A 22140-nucleotide genomic window follows, 5' to 3' on the forward strand; every position below is an offset into this window, starting at 1 on the left:
CCTAGAAAGAAATTACTCTGAGCCTAAACACTGATCCCTACCAGCGCCAGCAGGTGACACATTATCAAAGACATCTGAGTAACTAAGAGCCACTTGCTGCTGTAAATCTGGGCACTGTCTGACTTCATATTTGTCTACCAAGCCCAGAGGTGGTTCAGTCCTTCCAAGGCTAAAGCCTAGCTTCAGCCCTAAGTGTAAAGAACATGTTTTTTAATTCATAATGACAAATTGCAGATTTTCTGTCATTTGCAAAGTCACAAATATCCTAATATGCTAATAAAGCTGCAAGGACTGGCCTTGAAGGGACAAACAACATGTATTATGAGTTTCGTAACACAAGGGCATTTACCATTACAAGCAAAAATGGGGGCAGGAAAGAATACTAGCAAGGGCAGGCAAATTCCACACTAGAAAAGGCCTAGAGTTTCCTTGCTCATTTTTGGCCTTTTCAGGCCTATYTTATATAACATAAAACCCATAAATGCACATCACTGTTTCTTATTAATGACAATCCTGTCYATGAGCTTTGCATTTGGAGCTTCCTAAAAGCCTGGCTAGCTCAGGCACCAACTATTGAGCACACCAAAGGGTAAACATGCTATAGGTGACAGCTTAGAAGGTAGATCAACATCCAGTGGGGAAGCAGGCTAGCATCCCCTTGTGTAGATGCCTCAGACACAGGACTAAACTACCAGAGAGACCTATGAGATCAGTGCCCTGAAAACACAGAGGAAATACCATCAAGCAGAGATTGCTCCATCAACTGATTAGGCTCCACCTTAAGAGCCATTAAGAACTGGCACATCAGACCAAAATAAAGTTCATCTAGCTGAAAGTGTTATCTATGAAAGAGGTCAACAGAAAGCTTAAGAAACATGTATGGAGTGACCCTTGCTAGAGTCATAGCCATCCAGGATCTTCTTGAGTGAGAGGCTACATCCAGACTGACATTTTGAATAGGCATTGATGGCCYGGTCCTCCATGAATTTGTCTGACCCCTTCTTCAATCCATTCTCCTGGTCGCCAAAAGTTCTAGTGTCACAGATTTGTTACTAATGTGAGGAAAAGCACTCCTTTTTATCTGGCTTAACTCCACTGACTGACATTTCCCCTTATTAGACATTTTGTGTGTTATGGGAAAATCATCCCAGACAGTAACTCCTCTGAAGGCTGAGTATATATGTCTTGCTTCAGTCCAAATCTGCCAATGGCCAAGCCACATCTGACCTCTGTGCCTCTGGAAAATACCCTGGAAGATGTAGTTTTTGCTAAGGTCTCAGCAGAAATGTCTAGAGCCACAGGGAGCTTCTGTGCMTCCAGGGACACAACCGTGAGAGGCAGACATGCTTGAGTAGAAGAAGTAAAAASAGAAAGGGGAAAGAGTACTACAAACTCGCCCTTCCTAAAAGTAARTCCATGAGTCTACCACAGAGCAGCTCCTATCTACCTGCTCCACTACCAGGGCTGATTTTCCCTAACCAACAAGGAATTGCTACATTTCATCCCATATGCTTTACGAGGCAGACCAGTGACATTGGAATAAATCCTATTTTTTCCAAAAAAAAAAATTTTAGGCTCACCTACATTATTGTATCACCTGTCTGCACAGAGAAAAGTAGAAGGGGAGGAAGGTGCCTGGACAAGAAGACAGACMCCAGAAACAGCCTGGCTGTGCCCCTGACGCACCATGCAGTCAAGAGGGTGAGAGGAAAATGGCCCAAGTTAGCTGGTAGGACATGACTGAGAAAGGTATTGGGCTGCATTTTCCTTCTTTAAGGTTAGATCAGGACTCACAGTTGAATTCACAAATGAGTGAATAAGATTATCCCTTCCAACACAGAGAGAAGAATGGTGGAGGCCACCATGGCTGTTCCCAGACTAACAYGGGAACAGGCCCATGGGGCTCACCTGCTACTTGCTGCTTTCTCAGGGACTGCTCTCCTAAGGAAGATCAGGCAGGAGCAAAGCATTTATAGCTCAGCTCTATCAAGGAAAAAAACATAAGTGGTTTTCCATATAAACAACAGCATGCAACTCAGCATTCTGGATTTTCCTGGAGCAAAATTAGCTTGACATCTCTAGAAACCTACAGTAGCTTAGGGGATGTTATGAAAGTTTCACATAATGGATGCCTTTCAACTAGCAGTTAGGTGCCTAAGTCCTTTGCTGGATCAGAACTTGGTGATGAAGGTAAACCTATAAGTTTCAAATGAAATTTATTCCCATGGGGGAACAATAATCCTGGACAACATACAGATTCACAGCTGCCACAGCCTTTTGCTGAGTGCTGTGAAACTACAGCAGTACGATCACAGGAAAACCTTTTGCAGGAAGCCAACCCAAATCCTAAGCTTTCTCAGATGAACCCTGAAAAAAGTGAATTGTGGCACCTGGTGCTGGGAAGCAGCACAGATGTTTCGGGGAGGGCCAAGCACATGTGTGCATGCAAGAAGTCAGGCAGCTGTATGAGACACAAAGGCAATGAATTCAGAAGGGCATTCAGAAAATACATGAAATCTATACATTTACCATAAAGACAGAAGGGTGCTCATTTTGCCAGGTCATTTACTGCTGTCCCAGGTGTCCTGGGAGTCTGTGTATTTTAATAAAACATTTACAGCTTTGTAAAGTAAACCTAGGGGATTGCTAATTACCTAAATATTTCAGCTTTAAAGAGAGATCAAAATAAAATGTATTATTGTATCTTATTATTTTTAACTAATTAAAGCAATTTTTTCCCCTCATTGTAAACGCACTGGCCTGGATCTCCTTAAGTATGGAGATGTCAGATCCTGGCACTAGGAAGAGTGTGGTTTCCTCTAAAAAGCCTCCTATCCAGCCAGCAATCCATCCATGTATTTATAAACCTACCACTGTAATATTAGAGCACATAATGAATATTTAATCAGAAAAATAATTTCCTGCTCCTTTGCAAAATCAGCATTTTGAACATTTTATTATATTCCTGCCTTACGTATGCCTACCTGTGTGAGCAAATGCTATTCTAACTACCTAAGACTTGCCTTTCTTGTGCTGTGTGTGATGGGGTCCCAAGGCTACTCTGGGCCCTTAGGGAGAGAAGCCACACAGACTAGGAAAGAATCCATCTATCACACTTTTCCTGACTTTAGAGGAAAGTCAGGGTGTCCACAGGGGAGCAGAGGGAGTACTGCACAAGCAGTTGCAGTCAGGTGTGTGACAGAATGTAAGGGTAAGGTCTTATGCATTTTACCCTACCTAATGGAGAGCTGGCAGAGCCAGAAGACCAACTGGACAGAATGTTCCCTCTGACCTCAGGCTGAGGATGAACGCACAAAATAGGAGATCTAGGGCTCTGCAGCTCAGAGTAACAAGCAAGAAAAGGGACCAAGGATAAGCAGATCACTTCAGACATGTCCCAGGAAACAGCAGGTTCATGCCTTTTTCAGGGCTGAGCATGAACATTCGAAGATATTCCTGTTGCTATTTAGCATTTAATTTAAAAGAGAAAATTCCTCTTTAAGTGGGAACATGCATCCAAATGCAGAAAAACAGGCATAATGGTTTAAAAAATCCAGTAAAAGAGACATTTGATCTAATGTAAATGGCTTTTATATGTAAGCACATGTTTGTATGCATTTTTAACATTAGATAACCCAAGTTGGCATAACATGGGATGCCCTATATGCTCACTATTCACTACACAAAAGCTACCAATTTTCTAACGTGGTATTTCAATAACTGTTGGTAGGTTAAGTGGTTAGAACAGTACACAGCTCAGCCATGCGTTTACCAGGATACTTCAAAGAACACCACAGTTCCTCAACTGTTTCACTGAATTAATGAGGGAAGCTGCAAGATGGGTTATACAGCTGCAGGGCAGTGACACAACCAACACCCCCCCCCACCACATGCACAGAGGTTATGGATCCATGAGGCAGAAGGGTGAGGGTTAGACAGCTGCCTGAAGCCTGAGCCATGAAAATTCAACATCATAAACCCTTTTCTTCTGTCCCTCAAACCTACTAATCCCCTGCCAAGAAAATAAGGAGACGATGGCAGAGAATATGGTTGCAGTCTAAAAAAAAAAAAATCATTAAAAGTTTAAAAATAAGAAATATATGTTTTAAATCTCTAAGGTGAGCACTTCAGGCACACAGGATAGAAAAACTGTTGACTCCAYGGCAGGCAGGGATGAAAGAGATAAATAAAATCAACCTAGTTCCAAGGTAGACATCAGGCAGTTGATCTCTGAGTTGAAAGCCGCAGGAAGTTATTTGACATCCATGAATCTGCCAAGAGAGAAGAAAGCTGCTCATCCAGAAGACCCAGAGGAGCGAGAGGAAGGAGGCAGTGAAAGCGAGAGCATGTGTGGGTAGGTGCAACGAGGCAGAGCCACACGGTCACAGGGCTGTGCCAAAAGGCAAAGGGAAAAAGAGGAAAGGAGAAGAAAGGCAGGGAGAGAGACAGAGCTGAAGCCTCAGTTGGCTCACACAGGTAATAAAGTGAGAAGAATCAGTGTGGAAATGAGACCTGCCTGAAAATGTTCAAGGAGGCGGCCTGCTCTGGTAGGTACGGTATTGACTGTATGCTTGTTAGATCTGGGCTTCGCAGAAAAGATGAAACTGGATAGCACATCCAGCACAGTATTCCCTGCGCTGGAGCCTCAAAATGGACCCTTAAATCTAATTATAGTGCTTCATTATCATCAACAGAAAGATGTAATTATGAAGAAAGCAAGAATGAGCCTACAGATAAGATTCAAAAGGACAAATTCCAATTGTTCAACTGGAAGGAAAAATTTTCTTTTTGATAAAGAGAAAAGAATTAGGGAAATGAGAGTGACATTCAGCAGAAGGCAAGTGTAATTCAAATGAGAACATTTACTTAAACTCTGTCATCTAGTTCCCAAGTATCAGTAGGTGTAGAAGACGAAAACTTAAATAGGGGAAACATGAGAACATCTCGTCTCTCACAATAAAACTGTCACTTCAGTAATATAAGAAAATATCCCAAAGGAGAGATAACTAGGCAGACGATCAAGCCAGAGGGAAGGGGAGCAGGAAAAAAAAAAGACAGGAACTGAAYAAGAAGGCTAACATAAGCAGAGTAACCCAAAGATGAACAAAGATGAACAAAGAGTTTTCTCAGCAGTTATGAAGCACTGGAAGTTGGACAGTAACACACTGCTGTTACGAAGACAATAATTCAGAGTTTGGTTTAATTAGGAATAACTCTTTTAAAATAGATAACAAAGAGTCACCATAAAAAGAAAAGAAAAAAAAGATTGTAAGGAGTGAGCAAAGAAGACCAGAGAAAACGGAACACAGGCAACCATGAAAAGGCTGCAACTACGTCCTCTTAATCAGAAGTCCCACAGGTGGAGGGAGACCTCCCTGGAATTGGAAGAAGCAGCGCAAGCGATCATTATGAGAAGAAGGGACCTGCGCTTTCAGCAAAGTAGAGTTCTTCAGGGAGAGATTTGTGCTACTTTTATTATTTTATTCCTTTATTTAGACTGAAAGGAATACAGAAAAGGAGACTGAAAGGAATGTAAGAGAATTACTATAGGACAAGAACTGGTGATGTAGCCAATAGAAATCAAGCCATATTTAGGCATATATAGAAGAATTTAAATAATWAAGAATAAGGCATTTACCAGAAAAGGGGTTCACTCTATCAAATGGAAAAAAAAGTACTTGGCTTTCATTTTTTTTKATAAGCTAAGCAGTTATTATCTATAGCTTTTCACTTTACAGTAACATCTTTGTATGTTAAAGGACTAAACAGTGTAATTATATAGAAAAAYGCTGGCAAAACTAAAAAAATAAATCCAAAGTACAATCAAAATCAAGCCCAGCTCCAATCAGATTGTTTTTCTTCAAGGAACTTATTTTCAGATATGGTGAAAAGTAACAGCTATCACCAGCTATTTATTGTCTCAGTAGTCAAAGAAAGAAAAGAAGAGTATACAAACAGATATACAAAGCATTTGTTTTATGAAAAAAGTGGTAAGCTTGTTAGCTCAAAAGACAAAAGGGTTTAAAGAGCAGCACATGATTCCACCAGCTTAAAGTTACCAGAAGACAGCTGCACACCTTAACAGGCCACGTGCTCTTTTTGCTGACTACTGTAAAAAYCTCTATACATGCGCTACGCTAAACCCTGCAGTTATTACAGATCCCTGGAAATAGCAGGTTCRCCAAAGACATGCAAAACTGGTATGAAAACGATAAACTGAAAAGAGCAGAACAACTTGTAAAGGCAATAGCAAGTACAAAAACTGGTAAGACTCCAGGACTGCTGTCTTCCCCAGGTAATTTTGTGAAGTATTTAAAGAGGTGCCACTTTTCCACTTTTTCCTTAAGAGAAGCTGTCTTTCTGTTCTCCCTAAAATAGGAAAAATCCTTACCCTATAGCACTAATACAGGTACATATATCTCCATCTGGATTGGCTACAGATAACCATACGACAAAAAAAATCTTTGAAGAGAATAGCAGGATTAGAGAGACTTGTGCCTTTTACTCTCATCTGATGCACATTCAACTGCTGAGTACAGATAGGAGCCTCGTTCCTCAAAAGGACTAGTGTCCTTTAAGCCAGGTGGAAAGAATATGCTTCATTCAATGGCACTGGATGCTCCTTTTTTTGCTTTATGCAAAGAAAATGAACAGCAACATATTTATTGACTCTGCTACTTAGAACATTTTGGTAAAACTTGTTGGGTATCCATACTCAGAGAAATGCAGTAAAGCCTATTGTATCACTATGTTCAAAATTATCTCCACGTATCAAAATTAAAGCATTAGTTACTCATCTAATATCAGTTAATATCAAATTGTTATGTTGCATCCAAATAGAAAACTACACACTTTGCCAAAATACAGTTACCCCTTCACGAAACATCATATGACAAATGGGCACTAGAGGCCCTCAAATGCCTGGAAATCAAGTCTCAGGAAATCCAGAAAAGCTGTAGACAACGATCCCAGACTGGAAGCCTCAACATGGACCAGGCAGCCTCCAAGATCAGGAGAGACAACACACCCTTACAGTTAACCAGACATTTACCAAAGACTATTTTCTAATCACAGCTTTGAGAACAAAATCAGCTTTACCTGTCCTTTTATCCCGTGTCTCCCAAACCCTCAGGTTAAGTATTGTGTTTCTCAAATTTTRTTTGTTCTTGATCCTACTCAAGTTTTAAATAGAAACTTGGCTTCAATTGCTTACATTCAACCAAGAAACAAATATGTCAACTCACTTACATTAACCTCATAGGATCTAAGATGATAAATGTAGTAAAGATGTACACATAAGTCAACATGAGCGTCGTGGTAAGGTCTGAACAGACTACCAACTGTAGGACTGTCATCTTTTCAACACAGAACTACCTTTAGACAATCATACAATAAAAGATTTTCAGTCCATACCTCTTCCCCTCTAACCACCCCAAACAAACAGATTCTGATGACCAAAACACTGTGAATTATCTCTGTCCCCAGAACTCAAATACATAACATTGACACTTCATCAATGAAACTTTTTTYGTTTTGAAATAACGTTTCAATTGCAAATTTACCTCAATTTTATTCAAAACAAATAAAATGACAATGACTAAAAATGTTCTAGGGCAAACAAACTTTGCTTATGGATCTGAAAAGAAATATATCTGCATCTTTTTAACATCTTTCTTTTCACAGACTCTTATTTCCAAGATATTTTATTCTACCTAATATTTTATATATGTATATTTGCATTATATATATATATGTATATGTCAATAAATTTTATATAGTATGTTTATATATGTAGAATATAGCTAAATCCTAGAAAGGAATTGAGGTCCATTTTTAGCACTGTAGATGTGAACAAATACTAAAATTGCTGAGACATGATTTAGTAAGCATTTATTAACAGCATGATTTTTTTACATTCTTCTGTTTAACAAAAATGGTCTCACAAACACACACAAAAATAAGAATTGTAATTTCCTTTGCCAGTACACAAAGAATACTGATAGCTTTGTATTGATCAAAGAAAAAAAAATTACCAAGGCAATACAAGAAATAGAGAAACTTCTTTAACAGGAGACATTAACCCATTAAGTATGTTCCCACTGGGCACAGAACAAAAAGATATTTCTATGTTTGTATTTTTATAATTCCATCAATATTCAAGTGACATCTGCCTTAGAAATATTTGTTATATCTGTCCAACCCATTTGTAAACTAAATGTTTTGTAGACATATCTCGTTTGACAAACATGAGTCAGTTATTTCACTCCATTCAACATAAAACATGCTTGTTGCTAAGGGAAAAGAGGCTCACAACAATAATATGCTTCACTTTATTAAGTAAACAAAAAATATTATATATTGATAGAATTGTATCTCTAACACAAGCAAGCAAAAAAGATGACATTTGTAATCATCCTAATTGTGCTATTTACAAGGCTGTGATTTGAAAATCTATTCAAGCTTCCTAGTTGAATAAAGCAAGCAATCACTAAAAAAAAAAAGAAGAAATTTATATAGCATCTAAGGGAGAGAGATAGGATCCTACTATTCTATCAGAAGAAAAATGGTCTCAGTCTCCGGAATATCAGTTAAAGGCCCCCTTTCTGGGAGGTCCCACTCATGCTTGCTTGGAGCAAGGATGCATTGGGAATTCTCTGCAAAGGAAGGAAGGACAAACTGGTTCAACAGTAACACCATCGTGACAGCTGAAAACATGGCTCTGGGCTATGAAGACTTCATCACTGACAGGGATAAAAAGAAAAAGGAAAAACAGCATTGCAATATCCTGTCGAAGCACTGGAACTGCTGCCTTCAAAAGCAATTCTCACAAGATGAGTGTTTCAGCTCTCAATCATCATTTCACTGGTTATAAGTCAAAACTCAGAGCACCATAAGAGCTTCACTGTGAACCCCAGGACTCCACAGTGGATATAAAAACAGTAAGTTCCCAGAGCTCCATTTGAAACTAGATTTAAGAAAAAAAAAAAAAAAACACAATAAATGACTCTTTTATGGACAGTCAATACTCAGAGTAAAGAGCCAAATGGATGCCAAGATTTAAGTCACTTAAATCAATATCTTTGTGACTGATTTAACTAGGAGGATCTTTAAAAGTCAAAAGCAAGTCTAACTGTAAGGAAGTATTCAGAAGCTAAGAAAAACCAAATAGTTTATTAATGACTTCAAAGTGCAAGTTCTAAAGTGAATCACTTGAYCTTGCTTTACCACTGTGAGAAATGAGTGCTAAAGCTGTCCATCAGCTAATTCTGTGCTACTCTCACACAGGGAAGAACACATTTTGTCATAAACAGCTAGTAGGTTTCACAAGGCATTTCATGAAGTATCTGTCCTTTTGTCTATCCCTCAGTCCCTTCCTATGTGTAACTATGTATTTAAAAGTTATACACCCACGCAAACTGCCTGTCCAATTTCAACAACTTTTCAAAGAGATACCAGGATGTCCAAGATTTCAAGTTCACACAAATTTTGTGGGACTGTAGACTACCTGGAGGAGCACGGGTGTGCTTCCACCCAAGGTAAGGCTTTGATTTGAACTCCATGGTGACCTCCTTCCAGCAGGGTGGCCAGCAGGTTGTCGGACAGCCAGCCCCACCATGTGCTCTCCTAGGGAGAGGAGTGCAAGCAACGAAACGGAGAGGGTGGTATTGTGGCAGTGCTACAGAGAAGGTCTGGGGGGAAACCTGAAGGTCCGGCAGGGAGAAGAGGTCACTTGTTGGTGAAAGCATGATCAACAAGGAGGAAAGTAAGGTCATTGAACAAAAACCTCTAGGAGTTCAGGCTCTGGTAGTTTCCCAGTTTTTACTGGAATAGTGGGTACCATCACTAACTCGATGACTCTAAGAGGGCATTAGCAGCACATTAGTGACACCCATAGGTACCATTCAATTGAAAAGGCTGTAGACAGTATAAAAGGGGACAAGCTGATGAGAAATASGAACAGGAAGATAACAACATGAAAAGATTTGCAGTGAAGAAAGGCAGGACAATACAACTAGGGAAAAGGAGTTTTTAACAGTAAGCTATATTTCCAAAAAAACAGCAATACAAAATCCTTGGAGATGACAGCAGGCTGCAGATGAGAGGCTACAAGATTATACTTCTGATACACAACTATTATACTGAGCAGGAGAAGAGAAAGCGACCACGTTCATCTAACTGTATTCTGCTTCATAGTTAGGTTTGGACACTCCATTACCATAAAATAATGAATAAGCTGGACTTCATTCTGAGGAGACTGAGAAAGACTATTGAGAGGGAAAATAACCAAAGTAAGAAGGCTGAGCTTAGCCAGCAACAAATAAAGCAAGATTCAAAATAGGCAGTGTTCAAAGAAAAAGCTACTGATCTTGGAGGGAACCAAAGAAAAGATGAGAAACTTGGATGCTGCAGTTGTGGTTGGTTGATGTGAGGATGACAACTAGAAGAAAAGAGAAGCAATTAAAAGCTAAATTTCTGCCCCCCAAAATGGAATTTTGGGTATTTCTTGGGCTGAATAATATTCTCGAGAAACTGCACTGCTGCTGGCATTTCCATTTAGAATGGTTGCATAAAGCTTCCTTGAAGCCTTACAAAAATACACTGAAGTTAGCAGAAAAACTTATCATGGGGAATGCTGGATCAGGTCTTAAAGAGAAATTAGACAGAGTGTGTATTTTATAGATTCCATCCTTGTAAGGTTTACTCTCATTCTAAACTGAAGCAAAATGTCAGAATTTGAAACAATTTGGTTTGTGTGTGCATGGTGTAATATCTTTGTATCAATCTAAAGAGGTTATTTTTCTACAATTAAATTCTTGTACAGATTTCAACTTGCTGATATTATAATATATTATGTATAATGTATTTCTAAGTAAAAATATCACTTTGAAATGGAAAACCCAAGTGGTACAATTTTACAGACCTGCAAAGGCAGTATGGTCAGACCTTATCAAACTCTTTCATTCAATATTTTTAAGACAGAAACCAACATTTTCTCAAAGAACATTTAGACATTTTGACAAATGGGCACCTTCTAAAGGAAAAAAAATCATTAAAAAATTTTCTGCCTGCTTTCCTACAGGCTGGCCTTGTAATGGAAAGGAAACTGAGTTGAATGAACTAATGAAGTCTTTTTCATCTCTAATTTCTAGGGACTTCATACATTTCCTGTCTCTTCCATTTTTACAAAAACCTTGGCATTATTTAAGTTAGGGATAAGAGGGGTGTTTTAGAGTTTTTTTTTATTATTATTATTATTTAGTCAACGAATAAGTTAACTTGGGAAGAGAAAAAAACAAAGAGGTCACAGAGTATTCAAAAAGAAACAATACTTGTTTTCTTTTTTCCCCCTCCAGTACTCTGCATGGAAGTCTGAAAAGCCCTGTTTCAGATGCTGCACATTGCTATTGCCCATGTAATAATGGGACACACTGGCCTTTGATACGATTCTCTCGCGGGAACAAAAGCTTCCTTTGGCACAACTACAGCCACTGCTTGTTGTACGTTACACATGTCTTTCCAGTCAAGCATGATTAATAACTGTTAAAAAAAAAATGCTCATGACCCATGGCAAGTATTCTTTCAACTATAATACCAGCATTATGGGCTCTGAATCTCAGTAATTTCAAAATGTGCTTCTACAATGAAACTATAATTTAATTACTTTTTCTGCAGCCTATTCCATTTTGTTTCATCACTTTGATTGCACCATGCACTTGGCAGCTTATGGAAGACTGCATCTGCCTCCAGGATTATTTCACTGGGTTCTTTCGACATCTGTTTCTGAAAATGACTTTATTTGCAGTGGCATAAAGAATAATCAGAGACTTGTTTAATCCAGATAAATTGGAAAAGAGAAAGACATAGAGACAGAGTGGAGAGAGGGAAAAGACAAGGGAAAAAGAGAGAAAACAAATCTATGCTGCATGCTGCCGAAGATGTCAAAATAATCTGAGCTATTTCTGTGGTTCTGAAAGCACTGYTTTCTGATGGATGATAAGATACATGAAAAGATGAGTCACTAAGTCTGTTCCTTTTAATGTCTGAGCAGAGTTCATAGATGCAAYACATTAGACCTTCTTGCAAAAGCTGCACAATGTACAAATTTGACACCAAACTCAATCAGTTTAATATAATCTTCATCCCTATGAACTACATTTGCAACTTCATCCTCTAGGACCATGAAGCAATCTGAAATTATCTGTAACAGTTAATAAAAGCCTCTATACAAGAGCAGCTAAACCCAGGCTCCAGTGGGACCTGACATCCTTCCAAAGGTGGCCAAAATTAATGCCTGGTGCCTCGCCTGCTACAGCATGGACTGCTCAGTAAGCAGCTTAGCRGTCACCAAGATGGACAACTTCCTACATCTTAACAGCTATGAATAGGGGCACCTGCATATCAGAAGAGCAARTGTAAGGCATCTATAACATGCCCGTGCCTCTACCTGTTTCTATTCAACGCAGTGGAAATTACCRTTGGTGACTATGGGTCATTTTGCATTATGAATGAGTATATTTGAGTTCCATGTCAACCATAATAAATAAATTATGAACAAAAATAAATGAATAAATACTGAACATATTACCTAGCCAGTTTGGATACATGCATTTTGCTAGAGATTACTGTAAGGACAAACCAAACAGAGACCATACAGTTCTCAGAATGGGGGGGAACCATCTGTCCCTAAAGGCATGCAAACCAAATAGCTGTATCTAGAAAGTTTTGTAATAGCCTGATTCCTGCAGTAGTGTCATCTTGATTAACTGTCACAAGCATTTGGACTTTTCTGTGACCAGACTGAATTTTGCCTCCCTCCAGAGGGCAGTACCACTCATGGCCTGGGACTTTGTCCACTGAGGGCAAGTAACCCCCAGCATCCTCAAGGATGTGCTCACAGAGATGTCCACATACCATGTCTCCATAGAAAGACTGCAGAAAGGAAAGGCATAACATTTCTTTACTTCTATATTTCACTGCTTCACTTTTCCTGAGCAAAACACAGCAGGTGTGCTGAGGACCCCAGGAAACTCAAAGTTTTCATACTACTGATCTACTTACAGACAATCAAGAATGCAAAATTTCTTTGGCAGCCTGCATGTCTAGTCATATGGCAAGCATGACCTTTGCCTGGTTATTTTCATAAAAGATATGACTGCAAAAAGCAAACATCTCAAACTGTTGGAAAGCGACCTTAGGTTTTGCCCCTAAAACACACAGCAAAAAAAAAATACACAGCTAAGGAAAAGAAAATGAGACCTCAGTGCAAAGTAGCTCACCGAAGAACTAACCAAAACCCAGGAAAACAAGGTCTTTCCTTCCTAAACAAACTCCTAATATCTCTATGATGCCTGAGGAAGTGAAGATTGCATMGATCTGCATAAGACATGTAGAGAGKTACTATAACTCTCTTAGTAACTTAGGTTAGGCACGTGAGTTTGCAATGAAGCTTTCAGATTGTTTGTAGCAAGAGAAGAGATACTACCCCTATATACACTGATTATAAAAGAATAGTTTGTATGGTCAGGACCTGTAAGGGTAGGACATCAGGCAAGGGGCTTTTTACACAGATTATTCACACAGAACAATAGGACTGTAAGCTTTTGGGCTGCATTGAGTCAGTTTGGATGCTCATGTTAGCACCTGCTCAGATGTTTAGAAGTTAGGCCCATACTTTGGTGACATGCTGAGCAAGCGTCAGATTGACTCACCAGCAGGATGCAGAGAGGGAATGCAGAATGAGCTAACATGACTTATCAAAAGAGGCTCTTTTTTTTCTTCAAAAGTGATGAAAGCAGCATTGAGAGACATGGGGAAAGAATCAGTGGAGATGGGAGTGACTGACAGGAGAGGAAAAGACAAAAAGATACCAAGAGTCTGCTGCCCATCAATATTCACCACAAAGTAGGTGCAAAAGCTTGAGAAGCATCAGGGTGGGTGCACCCAGCAAAGTGTCCAGAACTCTGGAGCCATCATATAGCTACWGTCACACTTGATTCACATATGCACTTGACAGAGCAAGCATGAGGATGATGTTTGTCCTCATGAAAGGAACTGTTCTATGAAGTCTTTGAGTAAATCCAGAGTAATCAGTTTGGTTTCTCATTGGTTTTGGGTTCAGATCTGGATTTCCAGCATTCATTCACAACAGCGATACAGTTCTGTTGCCACAAGAGGATCACTGCTTTGCACCGGGCTGCATGTAAGACTGAAGCTCCCTAAGGGTGGGAACAGAGCCACCCATGTGTATTTATCAATGGTCTGTAATATAGCTAAATTCACTGTTATGTCTTCAGCTCTAAGAAATTATTTTTTATGTATTTTTCTGAGCTCTTAGTGAGTTAGATTGTGCTGTAGAGAATATTTTCCAGCAGGATTACTGGACTGTGAATGTCAAAGTGGCACTCCRGGCTATCTGCATCTCTCTTTTTGCCTTCATTTGAAAAAAGACAAGAACACAATGTAAGAAGAGCTAAAAGTTCTAACTGTACTCTTTCTGGTTTGGGCTTTCCTCCAAAAGGGTTAAAAGTGAATTCCCCTACCTAGTCAGGACTGCTAAYTAATTATGTGCTTACTGCCTGACAAGACCCAAACCAAAGCTCTCCTCCTCTTGTCACTGCAGGCCCACATGCAGGCACAGGGGATACATCTTGACAAGTGATGGRAAGAACAGCCTATTCTCTGTTCAGGACATTTCCCCTGAACTCCAGGGGTAAGAGAAATTCAGTTTTTACAAAAGCCCAGCCTGCCTTGCACCTACTACCCTTCCTTAGGAAAAGCACAGGAACCATTAAAGGCTATACTGCTAACAGAGTAGATCCTCCAAGACTAAAAACAATTTTGGTCAATAAAAATAGCAGAGATGCCTGTCATGTGTCTAGATATGGGCAACTTCTCACCCATTTACATATAGATGGTTATATAACTAGGTGATTTAGGCCCCTTAATCCAAGCACATTCGCCAGTGAAGCTCCTGGAAYATGCCCAGGTGCCCACAGCTGGGCTCATGGCTGCAGCCAAATTCCCATGCTACCAAATACTGTTTCTGCAAAACAAATGATTTCTGCAGAAATTATATCTTAAAATATATATATATAACCATAGGGTGGTTATCTTCCAGCAACTACTCACAGACAATGCCCAACACTGCCTGGAATCAACTAATTCCACCCAAGGATGCCACTGAAGAGCTAACCTGCTTGGTGGAGTTGCTCTTAGATCAGCAAAGGAGGATGACTACACTGTAGGGCATTAATGGTCCCTCTTCCCTTTCCTCTTGATATTCTCTATACAAATGAACCATTTTTCTGGCAGTGTTGAAGGAAAGCTACTTATAAATTGCCTTCTGATGTTGGTATCTCAGCTATTTAATTGATTTTCATCTACAGCTTATTATACATCTTTGAGGTGGAATCAATTAAGAACTGCTGAAATTAAAATGGACCCTGTTTGTAATGGGCCAATTTAGTTCTTGTCTATAGCTATTCTCCACCTCAATAAGGTGATAAGATACAAAAGGAAAATAATTGGTATGGGAGACTTCACTGTGCTCTGCTTAATTAAGCACTGTTCAACATGTTGAATATACAGCAGCATGCATGCTCACAGCCACACACCTTCTTGCCTATAAAATCAACGTGCACTAGTAATAGAATAAATATATTTTCTATAAATTGGGTAATGACACCAAAATATTACCAACAAGAATAAGTTTGTATTAATTTATAAAACAAATCCTAGACTGCAACAGCTCTGATCCTTTTTTTTTCTTAATATTGAGTTCCTGAGCAGGATCCTTTTCATGTCTTAATGTTCTAAATCTTCAACTGCTATCATAAAGATAAAATGCTGTCTGTGCACAAACATTATCAATAGCATTCACTCAAGCTATCTTGTGTCTTTGCATACTGTATTGTAATATAGTACAAGATCATTGTGAAATGAGTCAGGGAAGATATAAACACACACACACACACATATAAAAACATGCATAAAATTGCCTGTGTTAGCCACAACACTCCTTCGATGCTCAGAGATAATATTTTGATCACATCTAATGTGGCAGCAACCACAGTTTTATTACAGTCATCTATACTCAAATGTCAGATTAATGTATTGTTCTTGCCAGTGTAAATGCCAGTTTGGATTGCTCCTACTCTATAAACGTGTTTCAAGTTACTCCAGCACCAACGTTGCTCTGTGGAACTGAGGCATAAATTCTTGGCACCTCACAGGACTAGAGACCTGTGCCGCCAAGGTAGACAAGGATACATTAGTACCGTCTTTCTGGCAGGAATGAAGTCCAACTATATGCGAGTGCAACTGGCCCAACTAAAATGTTTGCCTGTGCACTTCTGATGGCTAAAAACAAATTATCAAAAGCAAAGCAGGAGAGAAYAGCTGCTTGGTACAGGCACAATTAAAGGTCTAGCTCCTCTGAGCTGTCACCATGGTTGAACGGACAGTAGAAAATCAAAGGTGGCACTTTTCTAGGCACAAACTGAACCTTTGAGGAGGGAGGTCTAARAAACACAGAATGGAGGGTAGTGCAACTATTGTTTAACTTCTACAGCTAACCCACTCCTTTGCTGTTTCAACAGCTACATGTTGCTTAAAAAGGGCTGCTAGTAAATTTCTGTAAGAAAAAAGGGTGAAAAAGATGGCATTTTAGGGAAAGGAAACATTAGATATGCTATCTCATGGCATGTTAAAAGTTTCCCTCTATTCCCCTTGACTTCCTAGGCCTGTAAGTAGGAAAGGTAGTGAACCACACTCAAAGATTTTCTGCTTTTTGCTAAYAGTCTCCCAGTGCCTCTACCTCATAATCATGACAGATTAATAGCAAATTTGAGGGAAAAAAAGACTTAGCTTGAAAATGCTARAACTTATAATTTTGTGTTCTGTACTTCTGTTGAAGTACTAAGATCAGAGAGAAGAATTACACCAGTGATTTGTTATTGTGGCTACCTAAATAAAACTCCCCAAGCCCCAACTACGTATCACTGCCTCCCAGAATATTTCTTCAAAGAAGAAATTTCAAATGCTACATTAAGTCATGCTTTATACGAGGTGTGCGTGAGGGATATCTGTCACGATATCCCCAAGCTCTGGGCTAAACGCAGTGTTTGTCCTTCCTCTGAAGCACAGTACGTACATCCTGTGAATACAGGAGAAACTGGTCTAAGAGTCCTATTTCTGTTAGCTAAACGTTTGTCAAGCATCACCCACTCTTCTCACACTATGAAAAAACAATGGAATTCAGCTCTCCATGAAATACAGATAACCAAGATGATCACTGTATTGCAACAGAGCTGCTAGTGCACTTTAATACTGCATGAGAAAATTAGCAAAAATAATGAAAGCAAAAGATTCACAAGTATCAAAAGTGAAGATAATGAAATATTTAAGTAGCACCTTTCAGCTCATGCAAAGACATAATGCAAGGATGTCCTTGCAAGGACTACCTTTCTATGCCTTGACACACGTGAACTGATGTAAAAATAGGTGTGTGTTCACTTCTCCCCACACAAACACACATACCATACACACAGACAGGCACATATGACAATTGCTGGCATCCTAACAGTTCTAAAGATGACTATTTTGCCATAAAGCTTTTGGAAATACGTTATGCAAAACTTGGTGAGTTTTACCTCCTCCTTACTGATGGACTATTAATAAAACTTAGCTTGACTTTACATGCAGATCRAATATACTAACAAACAGCTGCATTCTTTCAGAAAAGGAGAAACAGAGTTAGYAATTTTGCCATCAAAGACACCAGATCGGGTGTTTTTACTCACGGCCATGAAATTCCTTACAGTGACATACTTAAAAAAAGATTTRAGGAATCCATGGAGGGGAGGACAAAACGAGCCACATACATATTTTAGCAAAACAYAGGCTTGCAACTCCAAGTAACGTAGGAATCGTCAAGAAGTAAACTTTCATTCAGCCTACTACAAAAGGCATTTTGTTGGCCTCTCCCACAAATGCATAAGTAACTGACAAGCTATTTGAAGGCTTTTCATCAAAACAGCTTTTCCATGGAAAACTGAGTTGCTTTGTTGTTTTTTCTTCTTTTTCTTTTTCCTTTTTTTTTTGTTTAAACAGAATATTATTTTCCCACAAAGGACAAATTCAACTCTCCATCTCCAATCACAAAACACATTTGCAGTGTAAATAGGAGCATCGTTATGAAGATCTGAATCCGCTRGCCAGGCTCTCTCCCTCTCTCCCTTTTCAGATCTTGTCATAGCAGCTGCAACCCARGTGCTGGAGAAAATCTCTGCCTTTCCTTCCCCCCTTACACCTTGCTCTAAACCAAACATCAGGCTCTGCGCTGAGGACAGGCGCAAGGACTTCTGCCCCACTGTGCAAGAGCAACACTCCTCTGGTCCCCATTTCCCCTTCATGAAGGATCAACCAACCAAAAGTAGTGAAACAAGTATGGATAGATGACTAGAGTAAAAGGGTAATGATGAATCACCYTGCCCCAAAGACAGGCAGGAAAGCCCTATACAGACAGCACTGGCACTACAGAGGAGGCAGAGTTACATTTATAGCCAGCTTCAGATAGGTGAAATTCCTCCAAAGTTCCCATGCCTAGTATTTATTTCTGATCACACATCTCTGAAGACTTACAGGGAGAATATAGAGAAACTGTCCAAGGACTTGGGTGGAACTGAAGCTGTCCAAACCCACCTGCCTATGCCGTTTCCTACTCTCAGCTCCCGTGGGAATTCTTGCCAAGTAGAGCCCCACTGTTTTAGATCATGTGATCATCATCACGTGGTTTTAAACTCAAGACTCGTGTGTTTGCTGACATAACTTTGGTGATTATAGGACAAAAAGATGTACTTCTTGGTTCTAAAGCTCTGGGCTGCTCCCAGGCCAATACATGGCCCAAACCATGTACTTACCAGTAAGAGTGAACTGTGCTTGAAGATGGAGTATAAGCTATATACATGCTCATTTGCTAGTCCAAGCTGTAATCACACAAGTGGTGCACTGGTGGTGTGGTACAGTGGGGTTACAAAGCCATCCGAGGGTTTACATCACCTGAGCATCCTTAATTTCAGCAGGATGGCTTAAGTGATTAAGTCTTGACTCAGCTTTATTGCTATGCTGGTAACATTACCTTGAACTCTGCAAGGTGAGCAGCCATTTACATCTTTAGTAGRTTGGCTTCATCTGAGTTTGTATTTCAAATAAATTTAATTAGGTGGATTTTGTGTCCCTTTTGTTCCTGGTATGCAAAAAGCTAATCCACTTATTTTGGCACATGTCCCCTGCTTTAAGATGCTTTATGACTGCATACTTTTTGCAAAACATTAGCAATTTATCATATGTTGGCATTGAAGGAGATTAAATCCAAAAGCTTGTAATAATATTGTGGTTAAACGATGACCAATGAAGTCTGGTGCTAGTTCAACCACTGCTTGTGAACAGTTTGACAAATACTATCTCTTTATCTTCCTTCTAAAGAAACCAAACTTTTTCTAAGTGTGTTTGTCATTCTCAGGTGTACTAGAATTAATTTATCTAGCWGCAGGTTTATCCAGAACTTTCCACAGTCAATATCAAAACGACTGCACAATATACTACATTTGATATTCAAGCATAGTCATGTGTGTAAAACAAAGAATTGGTTTATTCAGGCATTGGGTAATCTGGCTAAAATTAATATCACAAAATAAACTATACTCCTTAATTCAATGAAATCTGGCTTATCAGTAGCTTCTAAAGGTGATGATAAATCCACAGAAATTCCAGTTTCTAATTGAACAGTGTGTAAGGAGGCCTTTAGTTTATGAACGCTTTGGCTTCCTATATAATGTAACTAGCCTTTCTAAATACTGATGATACTCTAAACATGTGCATGAAGTTGAAATAGTCACATTTTCAGGGACATGAAAGAAAAAGTTAATTCAGATTAATTATTATTACTGTTATTTTTTCTTTTTAGCACTGTAGGTGCTAAGGAGCTAGGTCAACTCAGTGCAGGGCAGTCTACATGCCCATTGCCCATCATTACCAGTAGCACATGTGCTATTACAGACACAGCCCTAGTAGCCCCTGGGGTAACCTGACWGCAAATGAGCAACATTGCATTAGAAGATATTGAAAGGGCTTTGTTCCCATAAAGTATTTGGGTTTCGACAGATATGTTATTTCTGACAATTCTCCCTTCTCTGTGTTTCATTAGAAAACTAACATAAGAAATAAGGTGCAGCCTGAAACACAGGCACTCTGCACACCCTCGTCCTGTGAAAAGGAAAGCAGGATCACAGAAACGTTTTTTGTGATGACAAACGCAATTTAAGACGTCCTCATCCACCTTTCTTCATGTTTCCCTCTTCCCGCAGCCCTCTGTCGCCCTAGACGTGCTGGTGTAACYGCGCACTGGCTTCCTGAAGTGACTCTAAAGCCAGCAGCAAACCCAAGCCCAATCTGGATCCGGTTTACAGCGCAGCTCTGCAAAGATGAAACCAGCAGGACACGGAACGGCCTGAACAACAGCGCAGCAAGCCAAACTGGCTCGGCTGACTGCGGAAATGTTTGTGTAACCATACCTGCCTATACAAAATGCACGGCGCTGAAGAATCAGACTTGGTGGGTTTTTTTCCCTAGTAGCTTAGCCCCTTTCTAGTTAGCCAAGACTTAGTTTTGCTGCTCTTTCCTATGGCCCATAAGGCAACTTGGTATCTCTCTGCAATTCCTTGCGGTTTCCCAATCACGCTGGCTCCATGGCAGGTAGGAATGCATCTAGGGAGCCAAAGTCCTCAGCAATTGCAGTGTAACTATATTTGCATTAATAAAATGAGAGAAGGGGTCATTTCGTACTAGTGCTGCTTTTACCAGTCTTAGAGTGGCACTGTTGAGATTCAGCTAAACTGAAGAGATGTGTCAAATTTGGAYGCTAAAATACTCCGCAAATTTTCTTCAACAAATTCTGCATCAAGTCACAGGTGTGATTTCTTTTTATTCTTTTTGAGAGAGAGGTATACAATGCTTTCCAGTTAGCTATGACAAGCAAATRATCAACATAGACTGAAAGGGGCAAAAAGAATTGTTTTTATTTTGCTTTTTTACATATTAATTATGACTTTTTAAGAAAAAGAAAGCTTTGTTACAAACCCACTTTGGCCTCTGAATGAAAATGCTCTTTATTTTTTCTGAAATGTTGTGAGATCCCTAAAGAGAAGATAATGTGTAAGCATTACTGTTAAAATGACCACTGCCTCATCCTCAGAGAAACAGTATGCAAAATGCTTACAGCGAGTTTTAATGCTGCCGAAATGCAGAAATGACTTCTCCATAATGATTCATCTCTTTTTTTCACCCATTTTGGAAAAGTACTTGGGCCCAGATGTCACCAGGTGAAATTCAGCTGCAGCTGTCCTGTCAAAGGCATGCTAAGCAAACTGAATTTATTTTAGTGATCTGCTGGCACTCCAGAGTAAATGACTTACTGTTATTAACTGAATTCTCCCTTCTCACCTGAAGTGGATTTAAACTCGTTTTTGTGTTGCAAGAAGCAGCACAGGAGTAATCTGATTAGCATGGAAGCTGCTAGAATGATTAAAGAAGGATATTTAAACTGAAGTGTGTGGTGAGGAACAACAACTAGTATCAGCAGGACTCTTGCTTTTTTTTGTCAAGGCCCCAGAAGGAAACTCTACCATCCTATTTCTGTGTCTGCCTGCTGGCATGTCTTTGCATAATTTTGCTAATGTTTTTTCTTGGGAGATGGGCTGAAATCAAGACCAGAACTCCAGACTTAGAAGCAGCCCTTCCTCCTGCCTGGACCCACAAATATTTCCACTAAGCCCCAAAAGACATATCTAAGCTTCAAAACTACACCTTATTTTTCCTCCCCCTAATAAAATATAATTCCATAAAATATAGTCCAATAATCTGCAGTGTCTTGCCTAGCAAAAATAAAGCACTGCAAAATATTTGTGGTTGCTCGTTGAGATCTTCTGGATTAACAAGGAATTGCTGCTCTTGCTCAGCTGGGGAGCACATGCCAAGGACAACAGGCTTGCAAAGAGATAAGTAGCTAAGGACTACATATTCCTAGCAGCCCCCTAGCAGCCCAGGGCCTGCCAATCTCAGTAGCTCCCTAGATTAAGAACA

General features: G+C 39.6%; 1 protein-coding gene across 1 annotated transcript in view; it reads right to left on the reverse strand.

Moving 5' to 3' along the window:
• Positions 1-22140, reverse strand: part of LOC146587986 (poly(rC)-binding protein 3-like) — a 101259-nt gene that overhangs the window by 52225 nt on the left and 26894 nt on the right.

The sequence above is a fragment of the Rhea americana genome, unplaced genomic scaffold (assembly GCF_003343005.1).
Source record: "Rhea americana isolate MKP2758 unplaced genomic scaffold, rheAme1 scaffold_55, whole genome shotgun sequence".
Classification (NCBI taxonomy): Eukaryota; Metazoa; Chordata; class Aves; order Rheiformes; family Rheidae; genus Rhea; species Rhea americana.